The sequence below is a fragment of the Callorhinus ursinus genome, unplaced genomic scaffold, assembly GCF_003265705.2.
Source record: "Callorhinus ursinus isolate GAN/ISIS: 27379988/994484 unplaced genomic scaffold, GSC_fseal_2.0 scaffold20, whole genome shotgun sequence".
NCBI lineage: Eukaryota > Metazoa > Chordata > Mammalia > Carnivora > Otariidae > Callorhinus > Callorhinus ursinus.
The window spans coordinates 20,335,123-20,352,956 of NW_027397082.1; the positions used below are offsets into that span (position 1 = coordinate 20,335,123).

Sequence of the window (17,834 nt, forward strand, 5' to 3'; positions counted from 1 at the left end):
TGCCTCTCCAGACCTGTCCCTGCAGTCGGCTGGACAGAGCTGCTGTCTGGCGTGGTATGCAGACCACAGTAGGCACTGTGGCAATATGACCATTTCTTAAAAATAGGAGACGGGGTAGGGCGCCTGGGTGGCTCAGTTGGTTAAGCGACTGCCTTCGGCTCAGGTCATGATCCTGGAGTCCTGGGATCGAATCCCACATCGGCTCCCTGCTGAGCAGGGAGTCTGCTTCTCCCTCTGACCCTACTCCCTCTCATGCTCTCTCTATCTCATTCTCGTTCTCAAATAAATAAATAAAATATTTTAAAAAAAAGAATAGGAGACGGGGTAACGTCTGAAAGGATGATAGTCACTAAAGATTCTCTCAGCTCTAATGTCGTTCGCAAACAATGAGGAAAAGAATGCAAAAGTCACCTTCCAGTCTCCAATTGTGCCCTAGCTGCTGGAGGACCCTTGGTTTGGAATCCGGACAGGGCCTTAGGTCCTGCAGGTCTCTTCATCCAATCACGAGAGCGGATAGAGACAGAATAGTGTGAGAGGGTTGAACAATCTTGGTTCCTGAATACCTGGGTCAGGAGCCAAGCTTCGCTTTCATCCCCATGAGAGCTGTGGGCATTTGGGGCATTCCCAGGTCCAGGGCCTCTCTGGAAAGCCAGGTAGGTCATGTGGCACCTTGAGGATCCAGGACCAAGCCACTATCAAGTGGTCAATTCCTGCACAGTGCTATGCCATGCAAGAAATCATGCCAAAGCACGCCTCTATGCCAAAGCAACAAAAGTAGTCACAGGTTAGCCAGAGAAAACTTTCCTTCTTAATTGTAGAGACAAGACTAACATGAATGAAACAATCTTGTAATAACACACGACAGAATACAGCTGTGTAGTACATTATACAGAACCAACAAGAAGAGTTAGAGACAGAAAAGATAAGTGTAGGTCAGAGGTCATGGGAAAGAGGAGGCTTTGATGAATAGAAATAAAAAATAATTTTGCAAAAGCCAATAAAAGACAAATCACGCTAATTTTATAAAATTTCTAAAAATAGATAAAAAGAAAGTAACTCCAATCCCATTACCCAGAAAATATGACAACATTTTGATGTACTCATCATCTAGTATTTTTTTCTATGCATTTTTTTGTTAACATTCAAAATTCAGGGGCACCTGGGTGGCTCAGATGGTTAAGCGTCTGCCTTTGGCTCGGTTCGTGATCCCAGGGTCCTGAAATCGAGCCCCACATCGGGCTCCCTGCTCAGTGGGGCGCCTGCTTCTGCCTCTCGCCCTGCTCATGCTCTCTCTTTCTCTCTGTATCTCTCTGTCTCAGATGAATAAATAAAGTCTTTAAAAAAAACATTCAAAATTCAGGTCACACTGTAACCAGCTTCTTTCACATGATAGTACATGGTGCCCATCTTTCCATATTATTAAATCTTCCATCACTTCAACGTAAATAGCCACACACCATTCCATTATATGAATGTACAATAGCTTATTCTGTCACTCAGTTGCACCCTTGTAATAATTTATTGTCAAGAGCATTGCTGTGGGTAGATAGAATCTGAATGACAAAAAGGAGAGCAGGTTGGTGTGCAGAGAGGGTTCTGAGTGGGGAGTCAGTTTGGCGCCACCTCTCGGCAGACACTGAAGATATCTTGGCTGGAAATCTGGAGTTGGAGGGGAGGACGGGAGGCCACCCAGAGAATGTCAGAGGTGGGAGGGTTCTTGGAAGTCATCTTGCTCAGCATCCCTCCTGGAACCCCACTTCACTCTGCAGCATCCCTGAGAGGGGGTTCCCCATCCCCACTCCTGTGTCCAGGAGCTCACTGCTGCTCGAGGCCATCCATGACACCGCTGCCAAGTTCATTGCTGTTAGAAAGTTCATTCTTCTTGGTCTCCTGCTTCCATTCTAGGATCATGTCACAGCCCTGCTTCAGTTGCCGAATTCCTCACCATGGCCAACAGGGCTTTCCATCAATAGGCTCCCGCCCATCCCTCTAACCCCAGCTTACCACACAAACACGAGGCATTCAAAACAAACACGTATTTTCTTGAGAATCTAAAATATTCCTCCTCTTGTCTCCACTCATTGATTTAGGAGGCTTGGTAAACAATAGTCTGTCTAAACTATCAGAAACGTCACACGATTGATGTTCAGACTGGACGTGCAGTGTTTTGTGATTTCCTGCCCCTGAGGCTGGTAAGTAGAGAAGTCCTGTGGCTGCTGTGTACAATATTCCACGTGTCGTCAGAGCTCCGCACACACCACCTTACCCCCCCACCCCCACAGCCCACATTCACACACCAAAAACAAAGGAGAGTAGTTCTTTCTATTGAGGCACCTAGGTCTCCCCATGGTTTCCACCTAGGATCTCCTTCTGCCTGCTGGAGCAGCACGGAATCAGACTAATCATTCTTCCGACAGCCCCTCACAACTATGAAGACAGCTGTCGTGGCACTCAGGGAGGGCCAGATTATGGGGAGCCTGAAAGCCAGGCAGAGGTGTCTAGACTTGACTTGGCAGCTAATGAGGAGCTCTTGCGGTTCTTAAGCAGGGAGGGAGATGACTGAAGTCATGTCTGAGGACAACACCAACAGCCCAGACAGAGGACGACCTGGATGGGGAGCCAGCTAGAGACGGGAGCTCTGGCCGAGGGGCTGTCATCATCTAGAAAAGAGGAACCTGGGAAAGGTAGTTACAAGAAGATCAAAGGGACTTGGTGGTTTAGACATTCATGTGGGAATGGACCTGTAGGTCATCTTGCGCTCCTCTGGCTGTGTTTTGTCTCCCTAGAGTGGGGGAATCTGTAGAATGGTGCCTCTTTGGTACCATCCCCTGCACTGGGCTTGAGGAACCACCTGCTGACAGTGGGATGAATATATTGTTGTGGGCAGACACTGAGGCCTGCCTGGGGAAGTGGTGCTGGGGTTAGGAATGGGCCATCTCACTTCACAAATGTGTACTGAGCAGGTAGGGGTCCCAGGGTAGATGTTGGGCCTATGTGATGGTCAGTTTTTTGGTGACAATGTGGCAAGGCTATCATCTCCAGTTTTTCAGTCAAATACTGACCTAGACGTTGCTGTGAAGGTATTTGCGGATATGATCAGTTTATTTTAAGTAAGGAAGATTATCCTAGATAATCTGGGTGGGCCTCATTCAATCAGTGGAAAGGGCTTAAGAGCAGAACTGAAGTTTGCCTGAAGAAGTTCCACCTGTGAACTGCAGCTTTCGCTTGTGCCCAAGAGAACGCGCGCGCGCGTTTGTGTGTGTGTGTGTGTGTAGAAATAGGTATTGTATAAACGTGTATATGTGTGTGTATATATTCTAATTCAATACCATATGTGTGTATATATGTAACATTGATACAAAATTATTATCTGATCTACAGGTCATATGCAAATTTCACCAACTGTCCCAACAATGTCCTACTTCATGGCTGTTTCTTCCCCCTGACCCGGCATCCAATCCAGGATCACACATTGCACTTACTACATATTCATATCTCTTTAAGTCTTCTTTAATCGAGATCAGGTCCTCAGCTTTTTATTAATCTCATGGACTCGATTTTTTTTTAAATTTAGATTACAGGCCAGTTATCCTGTCGAATGGCCTTTAGTTTGATGACAGTTCCCCATTATTAGATTCAGGCTGTGCAGTTTTGGCAGATGCACCGTAGAGATGATACCGAGTCCTTCTCAGGACACTGTATCAGGAGGCACACGAGGTCGGTTTGTCTCTTCATTGGTATCATTAACTGATTGTTTATGGTTGTGTTCACCAGGTAAACCCACGGTAGAATTACTAATTTTCCCTTTGAAGCTAGTAAGCAATCTGTACAGAGGTGCTTTCAGTTTATGTAAATATCCTGTTCATCATCAAACTTCCAAGTTGTAGCATCCACTGATGATTCTTGTCTATGTCAATGATTACTAATGGTTGCACAATGATGATATTCTAGCTTCATCATTCCTTCTACATTTATTCATTGATATTCTTCTATGAGAGTTCTCCCTTATTTATTTGTTATTTATATTATATATAGATTCTTTTTTAAAATTTTTTATTTTAATTCCAGTATAGTTAACATACAGTGTTATATTAATTTCAGGTGTACAATACAGTGACTCAACAATTCTATACATGACTCAGTGACCATCACGATAAGTGTACTCTTCATCCCCCCCACCTCCCCTCCATAACCATCAGACTATATAGTTGAGTCTGTTTCTTGGCTTCTCTCTCTCACTCACTTTTCTTTTCCTTTGTTTGCTTTGTTTCTTGAATTCCACAAATGAGTGCAATCATATGGTATTTGTCTTTCTCTGATTCATTTTACTTAGCATTATATTCTCTAGCTCCACCATGTTGTTGCAAATGATAAAATTTCATTCTTTTTATGGCTGAATAATATTCCTGTGTGTGTGTGTGTGTGTGTGTGTGTGTGTGTGTGTGTGAGACATCTTCTTTATCTTCATCTATTGATGGACACTTGGGCTGCTTCCAAAATTTGGCTATTGTAAATAATGCTGCAGTAAACATAGGGGTGCATGTATCCCTTTGAATTACCGTTTTTGTATTTTGGGGGGTAAATACCCAGTAGCATGATTACTGAATCGTACGGGAGTTCTATTTTTAGCATTTTGAGGAACCTCCATACTGTTTTCTATACTGGCTACACCAGTACATTCCCACAAACAGTGCCAAATGTTCCTTTTTCTCCACATCCTCACCAACACTTGTTACTTCTTGTGTTGTTGATTCTAGCCATTCTGACAGGCATGAGGTGATATCTCATTGTCATTTTGATTTCCCTGATGATGAGTGACATTGAGCATCTTTTCATGTGTCTGTTGACCTGTATGTCTTTCTTCTTTGGAGAATGTCTCTGTCTTCTGCCCATTCTTAAATTGGATTATTTATTTTTTGGGTGCTGAGTTGTGTAAGTTCTTTATATATTCTGGACACTATGAGTTCACAGATTCTTATTTTATTCTATGAATGCTCTGTGGGAATGTTACTATTGTTATTTAATGTTCAGATTGCCCCAGATTTGACCAGTGGGAGCCTCTTCTGATTCCTCTGTCCTTTTGACATATCGCCACTATCTTTTTAGCACCTCCTTGATTTCTGGAACAACATGATATCCTAGGTTCATCTTGTATTTTCCCTCTCTGAGCCCTGAAACCAGCCATTTCTCCAAAGAGTCCTGGTTCCTTTTAGTGGCGAAAGGTATTTAGAAACCAAGATATAGATGCCAGGTGTGCTCAGGGCTACTGGGTGTCCACTTCTAAGCCTTTTAGCAGACAGAACTAAGAAATATAAGTTGGTATTGATATCTTATTTCAGTATCTGTACATGCACACAACCATGACCTCATATAGATACCTCCCATTCTAATTCAATACCATAAGATTGATTTTAGTCTTCCTTCTCTTTGTCTTTGTAACTCTCTTCTCCAACAGCAAGAACTGGCTCCCATTATCCTCAATATATTTATTCATTGCTCAGTTCTACAGCACACAAAAACATTTTGGGATTGCTAACCCATGCCACTATAGGAAGAACTCCTTCAGCTAGAATTCAATGTTCATTAGTTTTTGTTTGTTTGTTTACTCTCCCTTCAGGATAGTAATGTTATTTATTTGAAATAGAGTTAGGTTCATTTGTTTCTATTTGTGTTCCATTTTTAGGTGGTTTTGAGGGGGTTTTTTCCCCTCTCCTCATCCTTGTTACTTTTTTTAAGAGCAGAAGTATTCCTTACCTAGGGCCTGTAGGTTTGTGGATGGGCTTGATGGGGTCTATAAACCCCCTGGAGTTTAATGCAAACTATTGGATATGTGTACCTTTTCGGGGAGAGAATCCATAGCTTTCAAAATATTCTCAAAGTGGACTTTAACCCCAAAAGTTTAGGGGAGCAAGAGAAGAGAGCAGGAATCCAGGAGCCCTCTTCAGAAGTCTCTTACAAGCGGAGGAGAAAGTTCCACCACCTTGTAAGATTCTCCAGAGAAGACAGGTTCCCATTTATCTTGTATCTGTGCCAAGTGCCAAGCACACATACAAATGCCAAGCAAACAGAAACCAAAGGAGGGAAGAGAAACTTGGGAGCAAATCTGCACATGGAGCTCAGGACTGCTCTCTCCCAGGGAGGCCTATAACCAAACCAGAGCGCAGAGAGGTGGGTGGGGGAAAGGGAAACCCAGCCTGGGCATTTATCTATAGGTATACATAGAAAACTAAACTAGGAGAAAAATCTCAGTTTGCTGAAGAGACACTGACCCAAGGCTCTGACATACTCCTTGCATGGGTTTCTTTTGGTTTCAAGGTCCCTGCCAAATTAGAGAGCAAGAGCAATTATACCTGAGTAGGACCATGGTGAGTCATGCAGGGTTTACCATTTGCAGGCATGAGTTAAAAGCTTTCCCTGGGTGTGGTGGGAGGTAGGGACTCACCTTGGCATCTGACATAAGATGTTTCATGGAAGGGTGGCACTGCTCCCCAAGGGACTTCTGCTGCTAAAGAGGGGCCTTCTCTCTCTCTCTCTCAAATGAATAAATAAAGTCCTTTAAAAAGGGGGGGCACCTGAGTGGCTCAGATGGTTAAGCACCTGCCTTTGGCTCAGGTCATGATCTCAGGGTCCTGGGATTGAGTCCCACATCGGGCTCCCTGCTCAGCGGGGAGTCTGTTTCTCCCTCTCCCTCTGCCCCTCCCCCTGCTTGTGCTCTCTCTGCCTCTCTCTCTCTCTCTCAAATGGGGCCTAGAATGGAGATAATGAGGTGAGAGCCTCATGGTCAAGGACAACCTCCTCAGATGTGTATAGCACATCCCACTATGAGCCAGCCAGGAATCCAAAAGAAACCAAAAACCTAGTCTGTGCCACATGGCTCAAAGCCTGTCTAGAAAGTAGTGGGCAGGCCAAAGTAAAATCATAAAACACAAACCGAGCCCATATAAGCTGAGTGATCTGTGCGGTGGGTAAACCAGAGGAAGTTTCCTGAAGAAAGGAGCTGATATGGACTGTCACGGGTTGAGACTGAGGAAAGATGAGAGAAGAGACAAGGGTGCTCCACCTGGCAGTGACAGCTCAAGGGATAAGCAGAGGTCTGGGGAAGAGAGGTCAGATCCCCACAGCAGAGAAGGGGGTTTGCATCAAAGACCGATCTGGAGGGTGCTGAGGTCATATGCCCACCAAAGACATTGTTCTTCAAGAGAAACAATGCAATCGTTATGATGTGTGAGGAAGAGACTGTGTGGGGCTGAATTGGGGAGTTGCAAATGCAAGGAGGATAGAAGGGGGATTACTAAAATCACCTGGATGAGACGTAGCTGCCTGGGCTGGGACAAGTGGTGGTGTAACCACAGATAATAACAATGCGCCTGGGAGGCTCAGAGGGTTAAGCGTCTGCCTTCGGCTCAGGTCATGATCCCAGGGTCCCGGGATCGAGTCCCGTGTCGGGCTCCCTGCTCCTTGGGAGCCTGCTTCTCCCTCTGCCTCTCTCTCTCTCTCTCTCTGTCTTTCATGAATAAATAAATAAAATCTTTAAAAAAATAACAATGAAAATAAGAACTCACATTTTATATATGGCTCTGTGGTCTAAGATCACATTTGCACACACAGAATTCTTATGAGCAACAATGAGAATTATTTATAATGCTTTATTGAGCATCTAGTATGTTCTGGTCATTGAGTTAACTGCTTGGGTGAGCCTCACAACCACCGTGTGAGGGATACCATGTACTTTCTACCACTTGATATCACGTGTTGTAAATCTGCTCAGACGTGAATCCCATAAGAACCCTGTGTGTTAGGTGTGGCAGGAATTATTCCCACATTATAGTAGAAAAAACAAATGCTAGAAAAGGTGAAGGCACTCGCTCACAGCCACACAGCCAAGGGCTGTCCACCAGCTCTTTGGACTCTTATTTTGGGGATCCCTACACCTTACTTTGTCCCTCAGTTCATGTACACGGTATTAACAGAGCCCTCCAGTGTCAAACATCACTTTGGCCTAGATCTGCGGCCCACTTCAACTAACCACACCAAATTCCTGGCATTGGTTCACCAAAGGTCAGTAACGCAGCTCACTCAAGGGTCACTCAGCTGAGTCTGGCCTGCCTGGACAAAGAACCCAAGGAATGGAAGTAGAGGTGAGGGCAAGGGGACCAGCCCTCCGGTCACCTCCCCATCTTTTAGAAGACATAAACACTCTCCAGTCCCCTACTCCTGACTCAGAGAAGTGGGGGAAGACACATTCAATCTGCATTACATCAGGTTGCACAAGACAGAGGGAGGGTGAGGTCTCAAGGTCACCATTATTTCTTCATGCCAGGGTTGGGTCTTAGGAAAGCAAGCAAAATGCTGGTAGTTGCTTGGAATTGGAGCAAGCAAGGAGGAAATCCCTGGGGAGATACTTTCCTACGGCTTGTTCTGCAGATGCTCCTGCCAGCCCCTTGGAATGCACTCCCACTCCCCAGCTGCCTCCTGCCATCAGCCAACTGTAGCCATGCAAGCACCCAGTTCTTCCACTTGAGGTGTTCTCCCCTGTTCCCTTCAAATCCTCTTTTCCAGGACCATGAGCTGCTTGTTTCAATTTTTCTAAGCCACACAATGACATGGGTAATTATGAACCAAGCTGGTTGTTGCTGGGCTCACCTTTGAAACATGTGAACTTAAGGTATGTTTTACATCTGGCCAAATCCTGAGATCTCTGCTTTATCTTCTGCCCAGCTCACCTGATTCTAAGACTGCTTTCCACAAATCACAGAGATGACTACAACACGGCACCAAGGGGTGAGTACAAGGCCCATATGGGGCTCCAGAGAGAGCTGAGGGGAGACCCCATGTGCAGAAGCTGGAAGACAGCCAGTGCCAGATGGGAAGCAAAGGGGCTGCTTTTTAGTTACAGGCAAAGATCAGGCACTGTATCTGTTCTTATCAAGTTAACGGCTTGACATGTTTTCCATCTGAGAACAAGACAGTAAAACGGGCCCTGGAGCAAGGAGTTAAGAGAGTCTGGGATGTAGCTCGCTGGCCTGTCTCACAGGTGTTCCAAGACGATGGCTGCGTCCCTCCTGGGGGCACTGCAGATCCCCTGGCAATAGCCACAGAAGAATATGAAATTCTTTGTGCAACATTTTCCTTTTTTTTTTTTTAAAGATTTTATTTATTTATTCATGAAAGACAGAGAGAGAGGCAGAGGGAGAAGCAGGCTCCCAAGGAGCAGGGAGCCTGACACGGGACTCGATCCCAGGACCCTGGGATCATGACCTGAGCCGAAGGCAGACGCTTAACCATCTGAGCCACCCAGGTGCCCTTCGTGCAGCATTTTCTTATGCTAAAGCTTCCATTCCACAAAATGTATTGAGCACTTACTGTATGCCAGGCGTCTGGAATGTGGGCACTGTCCCTGAGCAACGTATAATTTTGAGAAGTGAGAGGCACTCCTGTCCCCAGAAGTCATCTCCCCGTGAGGAGACCAACATATAAACAAATCATGAAATTAAGATGCTCCTGGCTCTAATGGAGGCACAAAGAAAGTACTTTCTTTTTCTTTCAGCCTACTCCTGTGATGGTGCACATGGGCAGGACCCCAGGACCAGTGGAAATGTCAAGTTTAATTCTTGTCTTTCTGCGACTGCTCATTTCTTTGTTAGTTGTCAGAAAGTCAAGAGACCAGTGAGGAGTGGCCACTTTGGAGGGTCCTTCTGTTCCCATTTGATAGGCCGGGACTGTCACATCTGTTGTCACGCTTAAACCCACTCTGCGGCCCTTGCTGTGTTGCATACGCTTCCCCAGATGCCACCCGGCTCACTCTCTCACTTCTCCTGGCCTCTGCTACAGTCCCACCTCCCAAGAGAGGTCCTCCTCTGACTCCTTATCTAAAAGAGCTTCCTGGGGCGCCTGGCTGGCTCAGTCAGTAGAGCATATGACTCTTGATGTTGGGGTCATGAGTTTGAGCCCCACACTGGGGGTAGGGATGACAAAAATTAAAAGATAATAAAATGAAATGAAATGGAATAAAATGAAATAAAATAGCTCCCGCTACCCCTTTATGTCCTTTACTCAGCTTTATGTCTCACCAGTCTGAAGTTTTATTATACACTTACCTGCTTATTGTGTGTCTCCCCAAATGAAGACTGGGCCTATTTCTGTCTCAGTTACTGCTCTACCCCCAGCACCTAAAACAGGATCTGGAAACACAACAGGTAATACATAATTGGTTGAGGAAGTGAACCAATTTGAACCTTACAACAATCCTCCAAGAAAGGCATCCTTGACATCATGAACCTCATCACCATTTTAAAAATAAGGGACCAGGCATATAAAAGTTATCTGGCAAGTCGAGTCATGCAGGGCCTGCCCGTGGGCCTGGATGTATGCCCAGGCCCCTCTCATTCCCACACCACCTTCCTGGCCCCACATTGCTCTCTTCTCCTCCCTTGATTCAGCCCACTGTTCTGTGGTCCGGGGACTGTTCACTGTTTGTAGAAAGGAAAGAAACCCAACACTCCCCAAGAGAGCCATTTACAATCCCTGGGCAGGCACCTCAGTGTCACTTCCTCCCTTCCCTCTGCCACCCAGAATCCAGGGCAGCACGGTCGGGTCACCCTCCAGACAGAAAGAGTGGCTCAACCTCCCTGGTGTTGCAAGGGACACTCGTCTCTCTGCCTCCCTCCTGGCCTTCCCCCAGGAGCCCTGCTGCAGGGCACCTGCACTCCCGTCTCAACAGGCCCCGTGGTGAGTGAAAGAATCCATCGCACCAACGTGTGGACGTCCGCCCTGCCGTGGGCAGCAGGGTGCTCCCAGCACCGTGAAGGTGGAAACACAGGGAAAGACCCACTTTTGGATTCCTTGTATTAGGCTGAGGCCACCGGAGGGGGGCGGAGTGAGGCACGACCACAGGTCCGTGCGTGAGAGGGTGGCGAGGGTCCGGAGCTCACTCAAACGAGCAAACACAGGGTCTCAGGGAGCAAAGAAACATGAAAAGCAGCTGATGGATCTGGGTTCATGTCACAGCCCGCCTCTGATAAGCTATGTGGTGTGCCATAAGGGAGGTTACTTCCTTTGCAAATGGGGATAATAAAATAATAGCTGCTCAGAGTACCTTTATGGAGTAAGAACAAAACCCACTAACAAATCTGTGAATGCATCTTGGAAACTCTCAAGTATCTGTAAACACAGAGATGTGTTACGTGTATGTTTTTTCTTATGAAAAATGACTCATTACAGAAAATATAACCAATACAATCGATATATAAAAAGTATAAAGAAAATAAAAATCACCTGTAATTCCACTACTCATAATCACTGTTACCATTTTATATACCCCTTTCAATCTCTTTTCCAAAGCCCATGTATGCAAATGTGTATCATATACGCTCATGGCCCCTCACCACCAGACTGGACTGCACAGGCTGCACCCTCAGGCATTTTCATCATTAATTTCATCAGAGCAGTAATTGCAGTCTATACTGGAACTTTATCATTGTTCTGGCTAAGTAAGACGTTTTAGAAACGTATTGCTAATAATTCCTCAGTCTTTTCGCTTAATAAATACACAGTTAGTTCTCTGCAACACGGTACACTGGGGAGACCATTACACCAGGAATCAGGCGATCTGACATCTTGCCCTGAGCGTGCCAATAAGGAGCAGCGTATACACTGGCAAGAAGCCTCTGTGCCTCAGTTTCCCCATCAGTGAAACGAAGGTGAAAATCTATGCCCTGAAGTTCAGATGACAGCATGTAGGGGAAGGTACTCAAAGCACCCCTCTACGGGAGGTCCCGTTGCTGTCCTCCGCCACCCACAGGAGTGCAGCCCGGGAGCTGGTGTGCTTGCATTCATCCCCGTCCCGTTTAACAAGTCCTGACAACCCAGGGAGCAAAGGCGACCTTGAGTCTGCCAGTCTCTAAGAAGCTCACGTACCATTCCCTTTGCCTCCAACACTTACCAAGTCATTCCCTTCTAAGCCAGAGCTAGAGCGTGCCCCGAAGTGGTTGGCTGTTACCCCAAGAGGTGAGGAGTGCTATGCACCTCCCAGTCCCTTGAGGAGTCAGAGCCACATCCTCTCTGAGACCACTGGGTCCTGTTTTCTCAAAGTGAGCTCTTGGAACGGCTTCTGTCCTCGGGCCCCAGGCCAGAGTCAAAGTCTTTGGGGGCAGGGCTCAGGAATCTGCATCTTTAATAGCGGTCCCACCCTCACCCCGGCAAAGACTTTGACACCTCCCCGCCCCCGCAACACCACCATGACTCAGATGCACACATAAAGTCTGAGAACCGACCTGTCAACATCTCAGTTGGGAAGACTGAGGATCGAGGTTACAAAGCCATGAGTGGCCAAGTTGGGGCCAAAGGATCAGAATTCAAATTTCTTTTCTCAATCTTTCTCTGCTACTTTCTCCTTCTTTCTGTCTTCCCTCTCTCCTTGTCCTCCCCCCTTCCTTATTTTCTCTTTCTATTTCAAGAAGATAGATATTTCTCATCACATACAGTTTAGCACTGGGGTTCCCGTTCGCGGGGCAGTTCTGCTCCACACGGTTATAGAATTCAAATTTCTTGTTTGTATTTAAATAATATTCTAGGTTTTTTTTCCTTTTAAAGTCATAATTCTTTTAAAAGTCAGTAACAAGGAAAGATGGCCTGACGCATAGCAATGAATCACCATAATTTTTCCTCTGCCAGTGGGAGCTAGGACCCAGGACGAGGGAAAACATGCGGTGTGGGAATAAACAAAAGTTTCATTAGTTCATGCGTGCATGTATTCATTTATACACCAAATGTCACTAAACACCTAGTAGGTAATTGGTGCTGGGAATTCAACAGCCTTCGTTCTAAGCCAGCTCACGATAGAGCACTGATCACTGAAAAATGAAACCAGATGACTCAGTGAGCAAGCCCTGGGCCCAAAAGGGCCAGGAGCAGCTGTGCAGGGGGGAAAGAGAACACGGTCCCAAGCCCAGCTTTGTTCTCTCGTGTGACCATCTCTCTCTCGATCTCTCTCTTTTTTTTAATTTTGTACTTTTTAATTTTAATTTTAATTATTTAATTAATTTATTTTTTATTTTTTTTATTTTTTTAAAGACTTTTTATTTATTTACTTTTGAGAGAGAGAGAAAGCACATGGGGGCGGGGGAGGGTCAGAGGGAGAAGCAGACTCCCTGCCGAGCAGGGAGCCCGATGCGGGACTCGATCCCGGGACTCCAGGATCATGACTTGAGCCGAAGGCAGTTGCTTAACCAACTGAGCCACCCAGGCGCCCAATTAATTTATTTTTTAATTATGTTCAGTTAGCCAGCATATAGTACATCGTAAGTTTTTGTTGTAGTGTTCAACGATTCATTAGTTGCATAGAACACCTAGTGCTCCATTCCTCTTGGCTTCCCTCTTTTTGGAGGGACAGAATCTATGGTGCCAGAGTCACATACAGTGTTCTTATTCCCAGACTGGCCACATCCTCGGCTCGAGGACAGAATCCAGGGCGGGGAGCGAAGGGGACTTCCTTTCTCCCAGAGCATCAGTGCCTGGTATGCTGGGAACGCCATGGAGTCAATCCGAGCCATCCCTGGACAGACCAGCAGGTTTAGCCAACCACGCAGAGCCAATAAACATCATCTCTCTGATTTTAATAAGGTTTTGAATGGGTTCCCACACTGAAATAGTTCTTGAGAAACTTAGAAAAGATGACTGAGTATAAAGGTTTAAAAAAGCAGGATGTTGGGGGAAATTTTTGGCATTAATTTGCTCTGCCTTACGTGGTCTCCTAGTTACCCTTGCCTTCTTCCTCCTTTGTCTCTCTCCTAATCTCAGTGGCCCTTTAACACTATAGAACATCTTGCACAGACCTGTGCCGTTTTGTGCAGGGCTGTACCCTGGGATGTGCATAAGGCTGGGGTCAAGGGAGCTATAGCAGAATATCTCAGCACACAAAGGCCACGTTATGTTCCAACCTTAACACTGAAAACATAAAACCATTCTTAAGTATGTGCTGGCTGAGTATATGAAGGATAAGACTTCCTTTTAAAGATAAACTTTGTCTTGTACAATCAGTTCATTATATACTGTCACAAAAGTATGGTCCAGGCAGAGGGAAAAGCACTGTAAAGGTAGATAAAGGAGCCAAAACTGCCGGGTGGGGTCAGGGTGGGGAGATGTCAGGGTGGCAGCCACCCAGAGGCATGAGGTGACTGAGGCTGAGGACACTGCTCAGAGCTCTGTCTCCCTCCTCGGACAGTCACCCCATAAACTGACAGCTACCCACCTGCAAAATTCAGAAAGCAGAATGGAGAACAGAACAGCACTCAGTCTTCAAAGCCACCATTACTGTGGGTCTCCTAAATGCAAAGCACTGTGCTAAGGAGATTTCTCTTACTTTCTTTCTCTGTACTTTCTCTCCCTTAATTTCCTCAATAATTATGCATGGAAGGCATTATTCCCTACTTCACAGATGAGGTAGCCATGGTCATCCAGCTAAGGTGGGATTCAAACTTAGACCCTCCCTCCCCCACATATACACACACATGAAAGCCTATACTTTTTTTTTAAACCACATCATAGAGAAGATGAATATAAATATCTATGCCTGTGATGACATGAGAATTTCTCAAGGCTTCCCCACTTTTATCAATATATTTTGTTTTTGAAAAATCATTTACTTTTTTAAAAAACCATACAAGTCATATGTGGTTATTCTTATCAAGCCAAACAATTCAGAGTAGAATGAAAAGTATGACTTCTTCTTGACATTCCCTATAATTAAAAGTATAGATGTAACAAAAGCATATTGGGGAAAAAACATTTTTTTTTAAGAGAGAAGAAACAAAATCTATAGTCTTCTCACTTAAATGAAACCACCAAGAGAAATTCAGATTATTACTTTTCTACAATTGGGGTGTTTGTTGTGTGATATACATTCAATGTATTTTGTATCCTGTTTTCCTCGAGTTATGTCACAGACATTTCCATTTCATCGTCTGGTGTTCTTATTCCTCAGAGTTAATGGCTGAGTGAGATGTAACTGAGAACCATGGTTTGCTTAACCATCCTTCTGTTGCTGAGCATTTAGATGGTTTCTCATTATTTGCTATTATCCAGTGTGCTGTGATTAAGATCTCTATGCATTTTTTTTCTTTCTCTAATTTGGATTAATTCCCTAGCATTCCCAGAAAGTAGAATTACTGGGTCAAAGGGTGTGAACATTCTTAAGGCTCTTGATCCATAGTGCCAAATTGTTTTCCAAGAGGATTGAACCAATTTTCACTATTTGGATGCTTGCTAGTTTCCCTGTGTGAGAAGTTCTGGGGAAAGACTTTGTTTAAGGCTTCTTATTCTGTTTAACTGAAATCACTACACTTTAATGTTGCTGTTTCATACGGCCCCTTTCAAAGTCTGTTGACAATGTTTGACCATCTGATTACTGGGTGGAAGATTTATACTGGTCTCCCTGTCTCCAGGCTCTTCCGGTCTTCAATCTGTTTTGCACACTTCAGCCAGATTCATTCTTTTGGAAACATCACTTGCCTCATGTCGCTGCCCCCTCAGTAACTTGTAGTGACTATTTCCTCCAGGATCAAGTCCCAACTCCTCTACTGGGTCCTGGGGACCCTCCATAATAGGGTACCACCCCCCATACCCAACTCAATCTGATCTCCTACCATCCTCAGCAGAAATCTTGGCCCCCAATTACGCTCCATCTGCTTTTCCCTTTTGCTTATGTTTTCTTTCCACTGGAATGCTTCCCTCTCCTTTCTACCTAGTCCAAACCCTCCTCTGTTTTCAGGGTACTTCAGTCCCACCCAGTCCAGTGAGAATTCTTCAGGAAGAGCCATGGTAAGTGGGGAAAGACCTAGAGTCAGGAATTTAGAAAGAGAGGGAGACAGAAGAGGGAAAGCAGTGGGGATACCAGACATGCATTCAGGGGCCAGGAGGATGTGGGGCCCCCCACATTAAAGGCATGAATAGATTGGCAACAGAGATCAGAACAAAGGCAAAATTCATTGTGCTATGGATACCATTTAGGCTCTTTCTACTGGCCTAAAAAAGGAATCTGTGAGTGAGCAGGATTGGGGGCTAGTGCTAATAAAATAATGATGACAATAATAATTATAGTATATCAGTTAGGATTAGCTTCACTTAGGGAAACTAAGACCAAAAAAAAATAACGGTTTAGATATGAGAAAATTAATTTATGCTTTCTGAAAAGAAATCCTCAGGAAGTTCAAAGCTGGAATGGCAGCTCCCTGCTCATCAAGGACCCAAACTCTTTAGCTCTCTGCAATGCTAGCCACCCTCAGAGTGTGGCCCTCCTCCTCATGCTCCAAAATAGCAGCTGGGGCACCAGCCATCACATCTAGAGTCCAGACCAGTAATAGGCAGAATAAGGATGATGAAGAGTGTCTTCTCTCTTTAGGGAGACTTACTAGGAAGTCCCATGCAATGCTTCTGCTCAGAACTTATTGGCCTAGTCACATGGCTGCACCTAGCTGCAAGGAAGTCTATATGCTCAGATGAAAATCAAGGTTATGATACTAAAAGAAAGAGAATAGATTTGGGAGCACACAGGTAGCAGTCTGTGATACGATTTATTGAAGCACTGTGGTAATCAATTTATATCTATTCTCTCTTTTCATTTTTATACCAATTCTACAAGCAAGGATGTGGTGGAAAGGAGAATAAGACCTGGACTCTCTCTGAGTCCAGAACCTGGGCGGGCTCCTTTTGTTTTGTTTTCTTTTTTTTTTTTTAAGATTTTATTTATTTGAGAGAGATAGAATGAGAGATAGAGAGCACAAGAGGGAAGAGGGTCAGAGGGAGAAGCAGACTCCCCACCGAGCAGGGAGCCCGATGTGGGACTCGATCCTGGGACTCCAGGATCATGACTTAAGCCGAAGGCAGTTGCTTAACCAACTGAGCCACCCAGGTGCCCTCCTTTTGTTTTCTTTTTAGGTTTCATGGAGACTTATTTTTCACATAGATTTTTTTTTCATATAAAAAAATCACAAAATAATTGGTAAATATCTTTTTTTTGGCTTGGCCAAACACACACACACACACACACACACACACACACACACACACACACACACACAGTTCACCTTTCAGAGATTGAGTCTTACAATCTCACCATACAGAACTCACTGGAATCCCTCCATTCGTATGTGCTTAGTTATATTTTTTGGCATATTGTAGGTCTTATTTGTGAAGAATATATAAGACTTCCTCTACAGGTTGTAAAACACAAGCAGTTCTCAATAAATAATATTGAAATGATGTTCTAAAGGGAAGCAAGAGCAATATATTCTTGAGAACATTCAAGGTAAACAGTTTTCATAAATGAGGGGTTTACTAACAGTTGTGAACGTGAAAAGAGTGTAAGAGAGATGAAATTCTTTCTCCTTCAGTTTGTATTGTTTTGGATTGTTACTCCAGATTTCCTGTAAAACAAATGAATGGAAAAATTGGCAGACAGAGAGGCTGGGCAGGTTTGCTAATGCTGATTTTGTGATTACTTGGTATCCAAGACACTAGGAAGCATGACCTCCTGGTGGAGTTGGATGGGTAGCGCGGCTTTGGTTGGGGAGGCAGGGTGAGGGTGGGGCAGGACGGGGCGGGGGGTGGTGGAGGGCTTATTTGATGACAAAAGAAAGCTGTTTGGAAAAAGGGTTTCAGACTGATAGGGATTACAGAGAGAAGGAAGAGAGATTCTAGGGCAGACACTAGCTTTAAAAAAATACAGTGGGCATGGAAGTGGGGTGGGTGGGGCAGCCAATTAGAGTGTAAGTACTTGTAGATAAGGCAGTTGCAGCTTTGTACCACTGGCTACCCTGCATTTCTCCAAAGGCCAAATT

General features: G+C 44.9%; 1 long non-coding RNA gene across 1 annotated transcript in view; it reads right to left on the reverse strand.

Annotated features, from left to right (window-relative positions):
* The window catches only part of LOC141374646 (uncharacterized), a 72,022-nt gene that overhangs the window by 19,795 nt on the left and 34,393 nt on the right, over positions 1-17,834 (reverse strand). The window contains exon 2 of the long non-coding RNA XR_012381690.1: positions 10,098-10,181. This is a non-coding gene — a long non-coding RNA (uncharacterized lncRNA). The remainder of the gene's footprint in view (positions 1-10,097; positions 10,182-17,834) is intronic.